The 21,342-nt window shown below is 32.7% G+C and overlaps 1 protein-coding gene across 7 annotated transcripts in view; it reads left to right on the top strand.

The window, feature by feature from the left end:
- The first annotated feature begins 8,400 nt into the window (after window positions 1-8,400).
- LOC148568633 (uncharacterized) overlaps window positions 8,401-21,342 on the top strand; it is a 40,353-nt gene continuing 27,411 nt past the window's right edge. For 3 of the 7 annotated variants that reach the window (XR_015881100.1, XM_088485313.1, XM_088485312.1), the window contains exon 1: window positions 8,401-8,886. The gene's annotated coding sequence lies outside the window, so the exon portion shown is untranslated. Of the gene's footprint in view, window positions 8,887-9,491; window positions 13,074-21,342 lie in introns of those variants that run through there. The other 4 variants (XR_015881096.1, XR_015881097.1, XR_015881098.1 and 1 more) reach the window with 4 other exon arrangements.

Here is a 21,342-nt window from a genome sequence, read left to right on the forward strand (position 1 = left end):
ATTAAGTTCAGTCTCTTTCTCTATCGAGTATGGCACTTTATTTAAAGACCCTTAAAGATAGGATATAACTTAGGGTGTTACAGAAACTCTATCAACTATTGATTAATTCACTTTAGTGCTAGTAGTTGTAACAGGAACTACCATATAGAACTGGATCATCCTTGCATTCAAAAAGTTTTTTTTCTTTTACACAAAATAGTTTGTAAGTCCGTTTACCCATCTTGATTCCTCAAAAAAGACATAAGTGAGAGCAAACATAACAAATAATAATAATAATAATAATAATCAGTCTGCTAATTAGTTTTAATAATGGTCATTAACAATTCTAAAATTATAAAGACACTAGACCATTATCACAGGAATCACGTTGCCAATTCAATCCGACAGTCTTTGTCCCTACAAATGATAGTTATCGTACAAGGGGCTCATCTAACATAAATCTATATATATATATATATATATATAGATGTTTTTAGACAATCTACACCCAAAAATTAGCCATAATAATATTATATTTTGTTTTGCAATTTGTTTGCTTCAAAGTTTAACATTCTCGTTTGCTTATAAGAGAGATCTCTGATCTAGGTTAACAAGATAATATTCATTGATGAGCGCGACTGAAATTTTGATCAATTTATCTAATTTAAGTTATAAAGGATGAGAATTTAACTTTTCCTAATTCGCATCATATCATATGGTATACCCTGCCAGTTTGGAAGCCACTCAGATAAAGACGTCTAAAATGTCTTCTTTTAAAAATATTTTCATATTGTATTTTAATTGATTTCTGTGTAATTTATTCGGTGTTCTTCATTACATATTATTAAATTCCTCAAAAAATTTTCTTTTCAGAAACAATAAAAAATATTTAATTTAGACTAAAACAAAAAAATAATAAATTAACTATTAGATTTTTTTAAAAGATTATTTACATAAAAAAATATATCACATTCATTAATATATATATATATATAACAAGCTCTTAAAATTTTTATAAATAAAAAATAATTAATTTATATTCGTACAATATATAAAATAATTACTATATTATTATTATATTATATATTAAGATTCACTAATTTAAATTTTTTTTATTTTTAATATAAGCATTAGAAATAAATAAAATTTTTATAACTAAATGTAGTGTAACAAAATATATATAATATTAATTAGTTTTTAAAAAATATTTTCTTTCATTTTAGTAAAATAACTATTTATTAAACACTACAAAAAATAGAGTTATTTTAACACTTTATTTTTTAACATCATAATTAAATGTCAAAATTAATATATATTTTTGACAAATATCACAAATGTCAAATTTTTTATGTTTTCTTGATGAATAATTTGACCGTAGAAAATTATTCCTCAATTTTGATACTCATTTGTTTTCAATTTACTCCACTATTTTTCTTTTTCTTTGGGCTCTATGTTAATTTTGACATCACACTGCTCTCAGTTTAGGATTATACTACTCATTCTTTATCTTCAAAATCTCAATTTATTCTTTAGTTTCAAGATCTCATTTCATTCTTTGTTAAAATTTTTTGTTGAAAATATTTTATAGTCAATAAGTGTCAAAATAAATAGTATTTTTGACAATTAATAAGTATCACAGAAAATATGTTGTCAAAATTTTCTAACAAATTATTTTTGACAGCCAATATTTATCAAAATAAGATTTAAATTTTTTTTACAATCACTTATATGTTAAAAATACTATTTTTAACAAAATTTTTATTAACATATTTTCATAGTTAAAATAATGTCAAAATTTATTTTTTTGACAAATTTTAATTTTCTTTTACACATTATAACCCTCAAAAATAATCTATGTTGTTGTAGTGAAAGTAGACAAATTAATTATTTTCTTCTCATATACAGTTTTTTTAAGACATAAAAGTAATTAATTAGGACATTGGTTAAGATAATTAAAGTCACTATTTCATTAAATTTTAATTTAAAAAAAATCCTAGTTAATTTTGATATAGAAATTTCGAATTTGAAAACATTGATAAAAATTATGTTGAATTTTGATTTATTTGATTCTCATTTAAATTAATCACTATATAAGTTAAAGTTCTGTTTTGAAGTTATATTTGAGCTTTAATCTGATTTTTAAAGTTTCAATTTACTTAGTTTGATTTTTTAACTTAGGTATCCGTGACTCATATTAGGATTTTAAGTGTTTAGTTGAAAAAAAATAAGGTAAAAAAAAATTTCAATTGTCACATCAAACAGTCGCTAGAATGTATAATGTAACAGTCGTTAGTCCATCTCAGCATGTCGTTAACGATTTTGTGAGACAGTAACAAAAATAAGATTAGGAACCAATGTGAGTCATAACTATTAAGTTGGGAGACTAAATTGAGTAAATCGAAATTTTTGAAATTAGATTGAAACATAGTTGTTAGAACCGAACCAGTGATCGAACCGGTCAAGCTACTAGTTCACTGGTTTATTGGTTCAACCGATAAATCACTGGTTGAACTGATAAAACCGGTCACTACAAGAAAAAGCGTATTTATCGACGCAAAAAATCGACGGCTATCTCTTCCGTCGATATTTTTCGACGGCTTGCTGTCGATATTTTTTAAGAAATAAAAATAAAAATAAAATAATAAAATCGACGGCTTGTTCGTTGATTTTTTTATGATGCATTAAATTCCTCTTAACTATCGTCGTATTGTCAACGAATCGGAGGGCGAAAATACTTATTTTAAAATCGACGGACATGGCGTCTATTTTTATATTTAAAATATCGACAACATTTCCTCGATAAATTTAAACGATCCAAATTGCTTTCTAAAATCAAATAAATGGTGTGGATTTAATGGATAAAATAGACGCTAAAGGCGTTGCTTTTTTTCAAATTAAAATCAACAAACTTACCGTTGATTTTTATTGCTAATACACCTACCCCGCGCCCACTTCCCGCTCCAATTCAGAAACACAAAATATCGACAGAAATGGCGTCGATTTTAGTAAGCATATTATAGAAAGAAATGGCGTCGATTTTATTGGATCAAATATCGACAAAAATGGCGTTGATTTTATTTAATAATATCGACGGCGATGTTGTCGATTTTAGTAAAAATGTAAAACTCTCAAACTCATATTATAGACAGAAGAGCTGTCAATTTTATTAAATTATTATCGACGGCCAGGCAAGCCGTCGATTTTATTAGCATTTTGAAAAATCGACAAGCTTAATAGCGACCAACTTCGCTGTGTATTTTGCCGTCGAATTTTAATATTATCGACGGCTTAGCCGTCGATTTGGCCGTCAATTTTAATGACATTTTTTGTAGTGGGTCTCACGTAAATATAAAATATAAAATAGTTAAAAATTTAAAATTAAAATTTGAAATACATATCTTCACTAAAATTTTATGAAGAATCAAGTCTCAACTTCTAAAAATAACTAATATAAAAAAATCATAAAATTTTAATACTACAATAGTATCTTATTTTGACACAATAAAAAAATAATTAATTCACAAAGCCTATCATCTAACTATAATATCAGTAGATTTTAACACTAACATAAAAACAAATAACCTTAATCACAATACTAGCAATAAAATAGATCAAGTAAATTAATAAATTTTTAGTGAAATTTATATTTATATTAATAATGGTATATAATTAAAATATAATTAATTTTAAAAATAGAAAAAACAAAAATTAAATTAAATTTAGATATTTATGTATACTATATAATTAGTATTTGTCAAATATAACATTTAAAAGTGCAATGGCTAAGTGGCAAGTAGAGGTTGTTTTTGCTCCAAGGTTCTTGGTTTGAGACCTTGTGGAGACATTTTAAAAAATTTTTCAAGTAGACCAGTTTGGTTAGACCGATTTGCACCGGTTCTTACCGGTTCACATCGGTTTTATTCCTTAAACGGTCCAAGGAGTAAACCGTTAGTCCAGTTCACTAGTTTTTTGGTCGAACCAGCCGATCCAGTTCGATTTTTACAACTATGAATTCAAATACGAACATAATTAGAGAGAACAATAAGTATTATCTCTTTGTTGACAATTAAGTTGTTTTAATGGTAATTAAGATCTAATAATAGTTTATAATAAAAGAAGCATTCTTTTGCAACAATGAACCTATAGTAGTAGTTAAGGGTGTTCATAGATTAGATCATATCCATATAAATCCACAGTATTTATCCGTATCTGATCTGTAATTTAAGGATATGATCTGATCTGTAAGATGATCGGATTGGATCGAATCGGATCCACACTCTAATCAGATAGAAGTAAATATGTTTACAAAAGTAAACAAAAAAAATTATTGACTTTTTTATAAAAATAAAATTTTTTAATATTTTTTATTTTATAGATATATTTGATATCTGATCCAAACATAAAAAGTGTGAATATCAAATTTGATCTAATGAGTTTAGTGCAGATTGGATCGAAATTTTAGCCATATTCCATCTGTAAACACCCCTAGCAATAATAACTAAAAAATTATAATGATTATATTTTTAACTAAGAGGAAATGCAAAAAAAAAAGTACTAAATACAAGAACATTTAATCAAATATTAAAAGAAAATTTTACTTTAATTTAAAACAGTTGGACTTTTTGGTTCATATATATATATATATATATATATATATATAATGTAGTAATAATAATAATATGATAATTATTTTATATATCACACAAATATAAACGTTTTTTTTCTATGATCTTAAGAAAGGTTTTGTAACTCCCTAACCTTGTTATCGATTTTTGTAGTGTTAGCCCTCATATTATCAATTTGATTCATATATAATTCGGATGATAAATTATTTGGTGACGTGCTTCCTTTTTTACTGTGATATACTTGTTTATTATTATTATTATTATTATTATTATTATTATTATTATTATTATTATGTACATTAAAAAATAACAGGCCAAATTATTGCCATAACATAATAGAAGTATGGAAGTTTATCATTCTTCTCTAATGGAGGAAACAAAATTCTTTTCAATAGTTTATTTAACGTTTAGTAGAATAAAAATAAATTTTATTAGAATAAATTTTAGTACGAGTTTAATATTTTTATTCATCATAAAATATTTATAGAATTACTCGTAGATAAATTTTGGAAAAAAAAAAACATGATTTTTAATTTTATTTTTAAATAAACTTTATTTTTAATTTTAAAATAAATTTTAATTTTATTTTTTAATAATATTAATTTTTGACCGTATATAATTATTCAATTATTTTTTAATCATATATAAATAAATTATTCTTAATAAGACTTTTTTGTGTTATTCAATTATCTTTTTTAAAAAATAATTAATTATTAAAATAATTAAACTTTTCACAACAAAAATAATAAAAAAATTATGAACGAAAAAAATTAACCTGATAATTTTTTGTATTTTTATTTATATTTTAATTATAAGCATAAATATAATTTAATTATATTATTTATGAAATGTGACTATAGATATAGATAAAATTTAGTTATATTACTTATATATAGTTTCATTGTATTGTATTGCTTATAAAGTTAGATTATAATTATGACAATAGAATTGTTCTTGTATTTTTATATGTGTGACTAATTGGTGGTATTAAAATATTACTCTTAATTATAAATAAAGTTTATAATTTTAAAAATCAAAGACTTAATTAAAAAGATACGAAAAAAATGATGTTAAAATATTCTAACTCTTTAAAATAAAAATATTCGAAATTCAATTAAAAATTATTTAAAATTTAAACTCAATAAAAATTTATATTCAATGTGTTTTGTATTAAATATATTTAATAACCTATTATATCATATTGGTTGAAATTAGTTTTTATAATGTTAATTTTTTAATAACACTTTATTAGAAAAAATAATATTTTCAGAATTTTTTAAAAACTAATTAATATTATATATATTTTGTTACATTACATCCTGTTATAAAAAATTTATTTATTTTTAATGCTTATATTAAAAATAAAAACAAAATTTAAATTAGTAAATTTTAATCTATAATATAATAATAATATAATAATTATTTTATATATTATAAGAATAAAAATTAATTATATAAAAATTTTAAGAGTTATATATATATATATATATTTTGATGAATGTGATATATTTTTTTATGTAAATAATCTTTTAAAAAAAATCTAATAGTTAATCTATTACTTTTTTGTTTTAGTATAAATTAAATATTTTTTTATTATTTTTGGAAAGAAAATTTTTTAAGGAATTTAATAATATGTGATGAGGAATACCGAATAAATTATACAGAAATCAATTAAAACACAACATGAAAACATCTTTAAAAAAAGACGTTTTAGGCGTCTTTATCTGAGTGACCTCCTTACTATAATTTAATATAGAGAAAATTCTCCTCTCTCTTCCTAATCGATGCTAAAACGATACTCCCCTCCCTTTTAATTTATTTGTATACTTTCTTCTCTTATAATTTTTAAAAAACCACTCCTTTATTCCATTTTAAATTTTGTCTTGACTAACGTAAATTTTACCTATTTTTTTAAAAAAATTATTTTTTATAAAAATATCCTTTAACAAAAAATTTATTTTTTGTGATTAAAATTTGTTTACCAAAATATCTTTTAAAAAGATTATATTTTTACTAATTAAATTGAATTTTTACTAAAATCATTTTTTAAAAAATTATTTAATGATTAAATTATTTTTTTTCTAAGATAACAAATTATTGTTTTAATGATAAAAAAATTATCTTTTTTAAAAACATAAGTGAGAGTCACCCTTGCTTCTGAAAATTGTTCTTGGAGAATTCATGCTTCATGCTTCTCCTTCTTCAGCTTTCTTTTCAGATTTTTCTAAAATTTTTTAAAAAATATTTTGATAAAAATATAATTTAATCGATAGAAAAATAATTTGTTAAAAGATATTTCGGTAAACAAAATTTAATCACAAAAAAATAAAATTTTTTTTAAAGGATACTTTTGTAAAAAAATAATTTATTTTTTTTGAAAAATGGATAAAATTAACGTTAGTTAACACAAAAAAAATTAAAATGAATTAAAGATGAAGTTTTTTAAAAATTATAAAAAAGGAGAGTGTATATTTTACAAATAGAAGAAAGAGAAATGTCAATTTAGCATTTCTCAGAAGAGGAGAGTGAGATTTTCTCTTTAATATATTTTATAACTCTTCAAATTGACTAATGATAAAAATTAGAAAAAAGATTGGAATCTAATTAAATTATTTCTTTCTAATATTCCTAAGGTTATATTCTAAGTTTAATCATGAGGATTGATTAAATTTGATTTTCATAACAAAAATGATAATAATATAAAATAATTTTTGATAAAATTGTTAGAATATTACAAATAAATATTCAAATTTGTCTCTAAAATATTATTCATTTTTCAACTTGGTTCCTAAAAATTTTTTTAATCAAATTCGTCTTTCAAAGATTTTAAATTAGTCATATTAGTCATTCCATCACTATCGTCACTGACAACATCAAAATTTACTGATGTGGCACATTAAGTGACACCACACTGACCATAGCACATCCCTAACAGTCATAATTGGTTGTTAACGTGATAAATTTATACAATTGAGTCAAATCAATTCCAAAATGAGGAGGACATTGAGATATTGAAATCCTTCAATTTAGAATTGATTTTATCTAATTTTATAAATTTATCATGTTAGCACCTAATTAGGATTGTCAGGTAGGTATTGTGGCATCACTTAACGTGTCATATCAGTAAACTCTGATGCCATGAACAACGGAAGTGAGAGAAGAACTAATGTGATGAACTTAAAATCTATCAAGGATAAATTTTTAAAAAAATATTTCGAGAATGAATTTGAAAAACGAACAATCTTTCAAAAATGAATTTGACCATTTACTCATAATATATTACTTCTTGCTAATTGTGTTGACAAGATTTAGTTATCAAAATAATAAAACAAATAAAAAATACATATATATTTTCCTTGAAGAAGGTTAAGAAAATTAAATTCACAAATAAAATTAGATAAAAGGTAACTGTTTAAGAACAGACGATATATGGTGCTAATCTTTTTTATATTCATAATCGACTCCCAAACTCAAAATCTGGTATGGCAGACCCTTTTCATTTTTGGCATCTAATAAGCTATTTCATTCTTATGAAAAAATTTATTGGTGGATACTCCAAATTTCAAATCACAATTAATGGTGTACATGCTCAGTTCAGCCCGGACTTGAAGCATTTTTGTGCACGTTGGCTTGAACCCGAAGTGGCTTAAGTCTGACCCAGAAAAAGGAAATGAAACCCAGAAGAATACCTCACCCGGGTCCAAACCATAGCTTGGTCACCTGGCCCATCCTGATGAGGATGCACTATTCCAATAAAAATATACTTAGCTAGCTTAGGGCATAACACAATCCGGAATCCTATCTTCCCTCAGCACGCACACTCACATAGCATGCTCAATCCATGTATGACGGCACCCTTTCTCTCTTAGCACTCTCTCTGTCTCTCACCACCCGCCACCATCACCACTCACCAGCCTAGAGCTCAGAGTCACTTTGGCCCGAGATGAAGCTCCTCAGTTCGACTTCTTCTCTCACCTTCAAGACCACGGTACTGGTGCTGCACTGCTTCTTGGTGACGATGACCCTCAGTGACAATGACACTATCAGTGGCTACGAAGTGCGATAGTGCTTCTATGCTCTATTTTCCCGGTGTTGCTTCCCGTAGTCATCTACTTCTTCTCTTGCACCATCAGTCCTCGTGAAGGTTAACCACACCACCACTAGAAGCTCCAGCAAATCTCAGTCAGCTACCACCTCTACTCTGTTGCCCCTGGCTGTCTTCTTCTTCTGAACCCCTAGTCGCCTTTTTCTTCTCCTCTCTCACCTCTGTTCTCAAGCTCAGGTAAACCATTAGTATTTTTATTAGGAATTTTGATTATTGTTCTTATTAGTATTTTGATCATTGAAACTTCTCATTAGGAGTTTTGATTGTTATTCTGATTAGGATTAGGGGTTTTGATTATTATTTTGATTATTGGAACTTCTGATTAGGAGTTTTGATTATTGTTCTGATTAGTATTTTGATTATTGTTCTGACTTCTGATTACCAGTGATGGTATTTTCTTTTTTTTTTCTGGAAAAATTAATTAGTGATGGTATTTTGGTGTGTTGATTATCAGTACTAAATATTTGCTCTGATTATTGCTTAGCTTGTTTTTTTCTGATTTGTTCTTAAGTTAGTTTATGTGCTTATTTTTTATATTAAAGTTTCGATTTCACCAGATTTTTACCTAGTACAATTGTGGTCCGAAGGTGTATAGGTTTCATCAAGTCTAAAGTCAGATTATGGTCTAAAAATTAGGCTCGTTACATATTTAAGGTCGAGTCTGAGTTAGGAAGAACTCGGTTTCACCTAGCCTTTATACACCCATAAGCACAATTTCTTTCAAAAATGACGAATATCCTTCTCATCTCTCAATTACCTTTGAGTTGTACCATCTTGGGCAGGAATATTACGGCATTTCTCAATATACACTACAACAATTCTGGCAGATAACGGCAAAAATTTTGCGGCGGGTTTATAAAACCGCTGCAAAATAAATAATTGCAGCACATATCGCGGTGGTTAGGAGTGGGGTTGCAATCAGCCTTGTATTTAGCGGAGATTTTCCTAGAACTGCCATTTGACGGAGGAAAAATATCGGTAAAGAATTTCACAAAAATAATCACGTTGCAAGTATAGTTCTAAATCGACAATTAAACCTCAATCAATATTTAATTTGTTTGTCACAAATACAAACCCAATAAAAATAAATCGAAGTATTCAAACCTCGGATCGTCTCTCAAGGAATTGCAGGGAAGTGTACTTATAATTGGTTATGGAAAAGTATTTTTGGGGTTTTTGTGATAAGAGACAAGTAATGTAAATAACAAGAAAATAAAATAACAACTAAGAAAAGTCCTAGCAAGGATTGAGAATTGGAATTCCTATCCTCATTATCATTGTCAATTGTGATGGTAATTATGAATTGCCTTCACTTAGTTAACCTCTAACAATGAAGGAAAGTCAAGTGAGCAAAATCAACTTAAGTTCACAAGTCCTAATCAAAGACTAGATTTAGTGAAGCCTAAGCCAACTAGCAAGTCTCAATTACCAATCAACAAAAGACTTTTGATAACTCAAGAGTCTCTAAATAATCAATCCAAGGCAAGAGCATGAAAATCTAAATTAAAATCCACCCAAGCATTTTATAAAATACTTGGAAGGCACAAAATAAAAGCATGATAAACTTAACAAGGAATATTAAATCTAAACAACCAATTGCAAGCATCAATGACTAACAATTAAAGAGAGTAACAATAAACATAAAAAAAAACATAATTGCATTAACAGAAATTAAATGTAACAAGAGCTCATAAACATAAAAATGGTGAAAGGGGGGAATTAACAAGAGAAGAAGATGAACTAAAGTGCTTAAACAAATAAAAGTAAGACAAAAACTAAGTTAAAGGAAGATTGAACCTGAACCTAAAGAGAAATTGAAAGAAGAAATCCTAAAACCTAGAGAGAGGAGAGAGCCTCTCTCTCTAGAATTCTACATCTAACCCTAACTAATTGTGTGAATGAAAGTTGAATGATTCAATCCCCTTTCTAGCTTCACTCGGCAGCTTCTATTCTTCAATTTCGGGCTTGAAACTGGGCCCAAAGCAGCCCAGAAATCGCCCCCATCGTTTCCTGTAAATTGCAGCACGTGACGCTCTGTCACGCGTACGCGTCGCTGAACCAAAATCCTATTCACGCGTACGAGTCATCCACGCGTACGCGTCGCTTGTCTGCTGCACAGTCACGCATACGCGTCGTCCATGCGTGCGCGTCGCGTCCAGATTCTGAAATCCTTAATTTCTTGTGTTCCTTCCACTTCTGTATGCTTCCTTTCCATCCTGTAAGCCATTCCTGCCCTATAAAACCTGAAATCACTTAACACACACATCATGACATCGAATAAAAGGAGAATTAAAAACTAGCAATTTAAAGCCAAAGAAGCATGTTTTCAATCATAACACAAAATTAGGAAGGAAAATGTAAAACATGCGATTTCTATGAGTAAGTGTGAGAATAATGGATAAAATCCACTCAATTCAGTATAAAATAAACAGTAAAATAGTGGTTTATCAATCTCCCCACACTTAAACATTAGCATGTCCTCATGCTAAGCTCAAGAGAAGCATAAGAGTGAAGAGGAATGGTAAGACTTATTAAATGCAACCTATCTATATGAATGCAACTAAATGTGAAATGCTTCTACCTACTTGGTTAAAAGTAAATAAATCTTTCAAGAACAAGTATGAACTGGATTCCACTAATTCAAATCATAAAATGAAGTACAAATAGACTTGCACGAAGAAAGCTCGTAAAAGCTGGGAACAAAGAATCGAGCATCGAACCCTCACCAGAAGTGTATACACTCAAATCACTCAAGTGTTTAAGGTTCGGTTCTCTCAATTCTCTACTAATCTTGCTTTCTAAGACTTTCTCTTCTTCTACCAATCAACAAAAATTTAATGCACAAATACACATATCAAGAGGTCGTTTCAAGGGTTGTAATGGGGTTAGGGTCAAGGTAGGATTGTATTTGGTTAAGTGGACTAAAATCTGAATCCTTGATTAACCCAAACTTCCCACCTAACTTAAGACAATCCATGTAATCACAATACAAAATTTAACTACCCATTAACTATGTTTTCCACATATTCATGCATCTGATTTTGAGTACAATACATATGCATTGCTATCACCATTTACTTTGGGGCATTTTGTCCCCTTTTATTATTTGCTCTTTTTCTTTTCTTTTTTTTCTTTTTTTTTTCTTTTTATTTTTCGCAATGCATATGATTAAGGTATTGAATTCAACAATATGTGCTTAACTATCTTTTTCACAAATTCACCAAAAATATACAATACCCAATTCTCAAACCAAACGTTTCCAAACCTAATTTCCCCACACTTAATTCATGAGCACTCTCACTAGTCTAAGCTAACCAAGAATTCAAATTAAGGACATTATTATTTTTCTCTTAGAGTTAATGATGTGCTAAAGTAAAGAACAAATTGGGTTAAAAGGCTCAACATTGATTTGCAAAGGATAATGAAAGGGTAAGGCCATATGAGTATGTAAGCTCAATGAAACAGAGGTCTCAATCATGTAGGTTGATAAACCCCATTTTTAGGGTTTATCTTGTATAGGTTTTGAGGGTTTTATCAATGATCTTTCACACTTATTCATATAAAAATGCATGGTTTTGTGTTCCCTTCCCAATTTTGCCTCATAGATGAAAGCATGCTTCTTTTGCACTAAATTAGATATATCTTAATCCTCCTCTATTACCATTCGATGCCGTGATCCGTGTGTTAATAAAGTTTATAGGGCAGGGACGGCTTGGAGGAGAGGATGGGAGCATGCATAAAGGGAAGGAGCATAGAAAATTGAGCTTTGGAAACTTCAGCAGTGAGGTGAACGCGCACATGGTGCGTCCGCGCGGATGCGCGCTACCAAAGCCAAAGCTAGGAGCCAAGCTGGAAGTCGGCGCGTTTAGCGGCTGGGCCTCAATCCTCATGGACGCACCCACATACGCTGCGCCTGTGCGCATATTGCAATTACCCCAGGGACACGTACGCGTACACGCCGATGGCCACACGTGATTTTTTAAAGAGAAAATATGACCAGCGATTTCAGGCAGTTACAGGCCCTGTTTTGGGGTAGAGTTTTGGTAGGAAAAGCTTAAGAAGGCTAAGGATTGAAGGGCTTGGGAGGATTCACTCATTCTTACATTTTGCTAGATATTTCTCATAGTTAGTTACATTTTATAGAGAGAGAACCTTCAACTTCTCTCTAGGATTCCATTCTCCATTGCAAGTCTCCTTTGATTCTCTTGGTGAGATCCATTGTAATTCACTTTTACTTTGATGCAATTAGTAGATCTACTCTTCTCCTATTCTCAATTTGTGTTCTTTGGATCCTTCCACTTTGGATCTAGATCTAACATTGTTACTTTGATTTGGATTAGTGAATTGAGGTATTTTCATGTTCATTACTTGTAGTTGTTCAATTTTTGATGATTGTGTGATTTAGGTAGCTTGCATTCAACTATTTTCTTCAATTCCATAATGTCTCTTATGAATGCTCACCAAATGTTTGATGAAATGATAACCCTTGCTATGGAGTAGAATTTTCTTACTTGGCTTGATGGTTGAGTTATTGGAGACACTTGAATAGTGGATATCAATTGTTGATTGAGAATTAAGAGTTGCTAATTGACTTGGAGGGCACTAAAGCTAGACTTCCCAAGGATTAGACTAGGACTTGTGACTCAAGTTAGTTACTTTCACTTGACTTTCCTCCATGACTAGGGGGTTAATGGTGCACGAAATTGTGATCATCAATGGCGCCAACATCATGGTACGCACAATTGTAATCTCAACTCTTTGTCACAACTCCGCACAAACTAACCAACAAGTGCACTGGGTCGTCCAAGTAATAAACCTTACGTGAGTAAGGGTTGATCCCACGGAGATTGTCAGCTTGAAGCAAGCTATGGTCATCTTGTAAATCTCAGTCAGGCGGATTCAAATGGTTATGGAGAATTGATAATTAAAATATAAATAAAACATAAAATAGGATAGAGATACTTATGTAATTCATTGGTGAGAATTTCAGATAAGCGTATGAAGATGCTTTGTTCCTTCTGAACATCTGATTTCCTATTACCTTCTTCCAATCATTCATACTCCTTTCCATGGCAAGCTGTATGTTGGGTTTCACCGTTGTCAATGGCTACCTCCCGTCCTCTCAGTGAAAATGTTCCAAATGCGCTGTCACCGCACGACTAATCAGCTGTTGGTTCTCGATCATGTTGGAATAGGATCCATTGATCCTTTTGCGTTTGTCACTACGCCCAACACTCGCGAGTTTGAAGCTCGTCACAGTCATCCCTTCCCAGATCCTACTCGGAAGACCACAGACAAGGTTTAGACTTTTCGGATCTCAGGAATGGCCGCCAATGATTCTAGCCTATACCACGAAGGTTCTAATCTTAGATTAGAAACCCAAGAGATACACATTCAAGCTTGATTGCATGTAGAATGGAAGTGGTTGTCAGGCACGCGTTCATAGGGGAGAATGGTGATGAGTGTCACGGATCATCACATTCATCATGTCGAAGAATGAATGGATATCTTAGAATAGAAATAGGCTTGAGTTGAATAGAAAAACAATAGTACTTTGCATTAATTCATGAGGAACAGCAGAGCTCCACACCTTAATCTATGGTGTGTAGAAACTCCACCGTTGAAAATACATAAGTGAAAATAGTCTAGGCATGGTAGAATGGCCAGCCTCAAAGGTCTAAGGACTAAACGTCCAAAGATGAAAATACAATAGTAAAAGGTCCTATTTATAGATAACTAGTAGCCTAGGGTTACAGAAATAAGTAATTAATGCAGAAATTCACTTTCGGGCCCACTTGGTGTGTGCTTGGGCTGAGCATTACAGCTTTCACGTGTAGAGGCTTTTCTTGGAGTTAAACACCAGCTTTTGTGCCAGTTTGGGTGTTTAACTCCAGCTTTTATGCTAGTTCTGGCGTTTTAACGCCAGAATTTCTATGCTGACTTGAAACGCCGGTTTGGGCCATCAAATCTCAGGCAAAGTATGGACTATTATATATTGCTGGAAATCCCATAATGTCTACTTTCCAACGCAATTGAGAGCGCTCCAATTGGGCTTCTATAGCTCCAGAAAATCCACTTCGAGTGTAGGGAGGTCAGAATCCAACAGCATCTGCAGTCCTTTTTCAGCCTCTGAATCAGATTTTTGCTCAGGTCCCTCAATTTCAGCCAGAAAATACCTAAAATCACAGAAAAACACACAAACTCATAGTAAAGTCCAGAAATGTGATTTTTATTTAAAAACTAATAAAAACATAATAAAAACTAACTAAAATATACTAAAAACATACTAAAAATAATGCCAAAAAGCGTATAAATTATCCGCTCATCACAACACCAAATTTAAATTGTTGCTTGTCCCCAAGCAACTGAAAATCAAATAGGATAAAAAGAAGAGAATATACTATTAATTCTAAAATATCAATGAAACTTAGCTCCAATTAGATGAGCGGGACTAGTAGCTTTTTGCCTCTGAACAGTTTTGGCATCTCACTTTATCCCTTGAAGTTCAGAATGATTGGCATCTATAGGAACTCAGAATTCAGATAGTGTTATTGATTCTCCTAGTTCAGTATGTTGATTCTTGAACACAACTACTTTATGAGTCTTGGCTGTGACCCTAAGCATTTTGTTTTCCAGTATTACCACCGGATACATAAATGCCACAGACACATAACTGGGTGAACCTTTTCAGATTGTGACTCAGCTTTGCTAGAGTCCCCAATTAGAGGTGTCCAGAGCTCTTAAGCACACTCTTTTTGCTTCGGACCACGACTTTAACCGCTCAGTCTCAAGTTTTTACTTGACACCTTCACGCCACAAGCACATGGTTAGGGACAGCTTGGTTTAGCCACTTAGGCCAGGATTTTATTCCTTTAGGCCCTCCTATCCACTGATGATCAAAGTCTTGGATCCTTTTTATTATACCCTTGCCTTTTGGTTTAAAGGGCTATTGGCTTTTTCTGCTTGCTTTTTTTTCCTTTTTTCTTTCTTTCTTTTATTTTTTCGCCATTTTTTTTCTGCAAGCTTTTCCCTGCTTTTTCTTGCTTCAAGAATCAATTTTATGATTTTTCAGATTATCAATAACATTTCTCCTTTTTCATTATTCTTTCAAGAGCCAACAATTTTAACATTCATAAACAACAAATTCAAAAATATGCACTGTTCAAGCATTCATTCAGAAAACAAAAAGTATTGTCACCACATCAAAATAATTAAACTAGTTTCAAGGATGAATTCGAAATCATGTACTTCTTGTTCTTTTGTGATTAAAACATTTTTCTTTTGAGAAAGGTGATGGATTCATAAGACATTCATAGCTTTAAGACATAGACACTAAGACATTAGTGATCATGTAATAAAGACACAAACATAGATAAACATAAAGCATAAAAATTCAAAAAACAGAAAATAAAGAACAAGGAAATTAAAGAACGGGTCCACCTCAGTGATGGTGGCTAGTTCTTCCTCTTGAAGATCTTATGGAGTGCTTGAGCTCCTCAATGTCTCTTCCTTGCCTTTGTTGCTCCTCTCTCATGATTCTTTGATCTTCTCTAATTTCATGAAGGAGGATAGAATGCTCTTGGTGTTCCACCCTTAGTTGTTCCATATTGAAACTTAATTCTCCTAGGGAGGTGTTAATTTGCTCCCAATAATTTTATGGAGGAAAATGCATCCCTTGAGGCATCTCAGGGATTTCATGATGAAGAATTTCCTCATGCTCTTGTCCATGAGTGGGATCTCTTCTTTGCTCCATCCTTTTCTTAGTGATGGGCTTGTCCTCATCAATGAGGATGTCTTCCTCTATGTCAATTCCAGCTGAATTGCAAAGGTGACAAATGAGATGAGGGAAGGCTAACCTTGACAAAGTAGAGGACTTGTCTGCCACCTTGTAGAGTTCTAGGGATATAACCTCATGAACTTCTACTTCCTCTCCAGTCATGATGCTATGGATCATGATAGCCCGGTCTATAGTAACTTCAGACCAGTTGCTAGTGGGAATGATTGAGTGTTGGATGAACTCCAACCATCCCCTAGCCACGGGCTTGAGGTCATGCCTTCTTAGTTGAACCGGCTTCCTTCTTGAATATTTCTTCCATTGAGTGCCCTCTTCACAAATGTCTATGAGGACTTGGTCCAACCTTTGATCAAAGTTGACCCTTCTAGTGTAGGGGCGTGCATCTCCTTGCATTATGGGCAAGTTGAATGCCAACCTTACATTTTCCGGACTGAAATCTAGGCATTTCCCCCGGACCATTGTAAGCCAATTCCTTGGGTCTGGGTTCACACTTTGATCATGGTTCTTGGTGATCCATGCATTGGCATAGAACTTTTGAACCATTAAGATCCTGACTTATTGAATGGGGTTGGTGAGAATTTCCCAACCTCTTCTTCGAATCTTATGTCGGATCTCTGGCTATTCACCCTTTTTGAGCTTGAAAGGGACCTCAGGGATCACCTTCTTCTTGGCCACAACTTCATAGAAGTGGTCTTGATGCACCCTTGAGATGAATCTCTCCATCTTCCATGACTTGGAGGTGTAAGCTTTTGCCTTCCCTTTCCTCTTTCTAGAGGTTTCTCCGGCCTTAGGTGCCATAAATGGTTATGGAAAAACAAAAAGCAATGCTTTTACCATACCAAACTTAGAAGGTTTGCTTGTCCTCGAACAAAAGAAGAAGGAAGAGAGTAGAGGAAGAAGAAATAGAGGAGATGGAGGGGGGTTAGTGTTTCGGCCAAGGGGGAGAAGTAGTGTTTAAGATGTGTGAAAATGAAGGGGTGAAGATGGGTTTATATAGGAGTGGGGAGAGGGTAAGGTTCGGCCATGTATGGGTGGGTTTGGGAGGAAAAGTGGTTCGAATTTGAATGGTGAGGTAGGTGGAGTTTATGATGGATGGATGTGGATTGGTGAAGGGTTTATGGAGAAGAGGGTAGGATTTGATAGGTGAGGGGTTGTTGAGGAAGAGGTATTGAGGTGATTGGTGAAGGGTATTATAAAAAGGTGTGAAGAAGAGAGAGAGTGAGTTGAGGTTGGTGGGGATCCTGTGGGGTCCACAGATCCTGAGGTGTCAAGGATTTCTCATCCCTGCACCAATTAGGCTTGCAAAACACCCTTTGCTGCCAATCCTGGCGTTAAACACCAGGTTGCTGCCCATTTCTGGCGTTTAATGCCAGCTTCTTGCCCTTTTCTAGCGTTAAACACCAGTCTGGTGCCCATTTCTGGCGTTAAACGCCCAGAATGGTGCCAGACTGGGCGTTTAACGCCCATTCTGCTGCCCTTACTGGCGTTTAAACGCCAGTAGGCTTCTCCTCCACGGTGTACTATTTTTCATTCTGTTTTTCAGTTTGTTTTTGCTTTTTCAATTGTTTTTGTGACTTCACATGATCATCAACTTACAGAAAACATAAAATAAATATGGAAAATAGAAATTTAACATAGATAAGTAAAATTGGGTTGCCTCCCAACAAGCGCTTCTTTAATGTCAGTAGCTTGACAGTGGGCTCTCATGGAGCCTCACAGATACTCAGAGCATGATGATGGCCTCTTAACACCAAACTTAGAGTTTGGTTATGGCCTCCCAACACCAAACTTAGAGTTTGAATGTGGGGTTTGACTCTGTATTGAGAGAAGCTTTTCATGCTTCTTCTCCATGGTTACAGAGGAAGATCCTTGAGCTTTAAACACAAGGGAGTCCTCATTCACTTGAAGGACCAATTCTCCTCTGTCAATATCAATCACATCTTTTGATGTGGCTAGGAAGGGTCTGCTAAGGATGATGGATTCATCCATACACTTCCCAGTATCTAGGATTATGAAATCAGCAGGGATGTAGTGGTCTTCAACCTTTTTACCAAGACATCCTCTACAAGTCCATAAGCCTGTTTCCTTGAATTGTCTACCATCTCTAGTGAGATTCTTGCAGCTTGTACCTCAAGGATCCCTAGCTTCTCCATTACAGAGAGAGACATGAGGTTTATGCTTGACCCTAGGTCACACAGAGCCTTCTCAAAGGTTATGGTGCCTATGGTACAAGATATTGAGAACTTTCCAGGATCTTGTCTCTTCAGAGGTAATTTCTGCCTAGTCAAGTCATCTAGTTCTTTGGTGAGCAAGGGGGTTCATCCTCCCAAGTCTCATTACCAAATAGCTTGGCATTTAGCTTCATGATTGCTCCAAGGTACTTAGCAACTTGTTCCTCAGTAACATCTTCATCCTCTTCAGAGGAAGAATACTCATCAGAGCTCATGAATGGCAAAAGTAAATTCAATGGAATCTCTATGGTCTCAGTGTGAGCCTCAGATTCCCATGGTTCCTCATTAGGGAACTCCTTGGAGGTCAGTGGACGTCCATTGAGGTCTTCCTCAGTGGAGATCACTGCCTCTTCCTCCTCTCCAGGTTCGGCCGTGTGGGTTATGTTAATGGCCTTGCACTCTCCTTTTGGATTATCTTCTGTATTGCTTGGAAGAGTACTAGGAGGGAGTTCAGTAACTTTCTTACTCAGCTGACCCACTTGTGCCTCTAAATTTCTAATGGAGGACCTTATTTCAGTCATGAAACTTTGAGTGGTTTTAATTAAATCAGAGACTACAGTTGCTAATTCAGAGTGGTTCTGCTTAGAATTCTCTGTTTGTTGCTGAGAAGATAATGGAAAAGGTTTGCCATTGCTAAACCTATTTCTTCCATCATTATTATTGTTGAAGCCTTGTTGAGGCCTCTGTTGATCCTTCCATGAGAGGTTTGGATGATTTCTCCATGAAGGATTATAGGTGTTTCCATAGGATTCTCCCATGTAATTCACCTCTTCCATTACTGGGTTCTCGGGATCATAAGCTTTTTCTTCAGATGAAGCTTCTTTGGTACTGACTGTTGCTGCTTGCATTCCAGACAGACTCTGAGAAATCATATTGACTTGCTGAGTCAATATTTTGTTCTTGAGCCAATATGGCATTCAGAGTATCAATCTCAAGAACTCCTTTCTTCTGACTTGTCCTATTATTCACAGGATTCCTTTCAGAGGTGTACATGAATTGGTTATTTGCAACCATTTCAATGAGTTCCTGAGCTTCTGCAGGCGTCTTCTTCAGATGAAGAGATCCTCCACCAAAGCTGTCCAATGACATCTTGGACAGTTCAGACAGACCATCATAGAAGATACCTATGATGCTCCATTCTGAAAGCATGTCAGAAGGACACCTTCTGATCAATTGCTTGTATCTTTTCCAAGCTTCATAGAGGGATTCACCTTCCTTCTGTCTGAAGGTTTGGACTTCCACTCTAAGCTTGCTCAATTTTTGAGGTGGAAAGAACTTTGCCAAGAAGGCATTGACTAGCTTTTCCCAAGAGTTCAGGCTTTCTTTAGGTTGTGAATCCAACCATGTTCTAGCTCTGTCTCTTACAGCAAAGGGAAAAAGCATAAGCTTGTAGACCTCGGGATCAACCCCATTGGTCTTGACAGTGTCATAGATTTGCAAGAATTCAGCTAAGAACTGATGAGGATCTTCCAATGGAAGTCCATGAAACTTGCAATTCTGTTGCATCAAAGAAACTAATTGAGGCTTAAGCTCAAAGTTGTTTGCTCCAATGGCAGGGATTGAGATGCTTCTCCCATAGAAGTCGGGAGTAGGTGCAGTAAAGTCACCAAGCACCTTCCTTGCATTGTTGGCATTGTTGTTGTTTTCGGCTGCCATGACTTCTTCTTGTTTGAAAGTTTCTGTTAGGTCCTCTATAGAGAGTTGTACTTTAGCTTCTTTTAGCTTTCTCTTCAAGGTCCTTTCAGGTTCAGGATCAGCTTCAACAAGAATGCCCTTGTCCTTTATCCTGCTCATATGAAAAGAGAGGAGAAGAAAATATGGAATCCTCTATGTCACAGTATAGAGATTCCTTGAGGTGTCAGAGGAAAATAAAAATAGAAGGATGAGGTAGAGAAGAGAGAATTCGAACTTATCAAGAGGGACAGAATTCGAATTGCTGATAATGGAGAAGTGTTAGTCCTTTAAATTGAAGGATTTGGGAAGAAGGGAAGAATTTTCGAAATTAAAGTAAAAAGATTTTGAAATAATTAAAAGAAATTTTGAAAATTTGGTAAATGATTTTCGAAAACTAAGATTGGAAAAGAAATTAAGTGATTTTTGGAAAAGATTTTGAAATTAGAAATAAAAAAGATATGATTGAAAATTAATTTTGAAAAAGATGTGATTGAAAAGATATGATTGAGAAGATATGATTGAGAGTCAAATTAAAAAGAGAAATTTTTAAAATTAAAGTTGATTACTTGACTAACAGGAAATTAAAAGATATGATTCTAGAATTAAAATTTGATCCTTTCTTAATAGGCAAGTAACAACTTGAAAATTTTGAATTAAATCATTAATTGTAGCAAGGATTTTCGAAAATAATAATAATTTAAAAAAATGGAAAGAAATTGATTTTGAAAAGATATGATTGAAGAGATATGATTTGAAAAAAAAATTTGATTTTGAAAAATTATGAATATTTGAAAAATATTTGAATTAAAAACAAAATCTTCCCTCTAGTGTCCTCCTGGCGTTAAACGCCCAGAATGGCATCCATTCTGGCATTTAACGCCCAAAATGCTACCTTTTTGGGCGTTTAACACCCAGCCAGGGTACCTGGCTGGC

This window comes from Arachis ipaensis, chromosome B4 (assembly GCF_059453495.1).
Source record: "Arachis ipaensis isolate K30076 ecotype BB chromosome B4, ASM5945349v1, whole genome shotgun sequence".
Taxonomy (NCBI): Eukaryota; Viridiplantae; Streptophyta; class Magnoliopsida; order Fabales; family Fabaceae; genus Arachis; species Arachis ipaensis.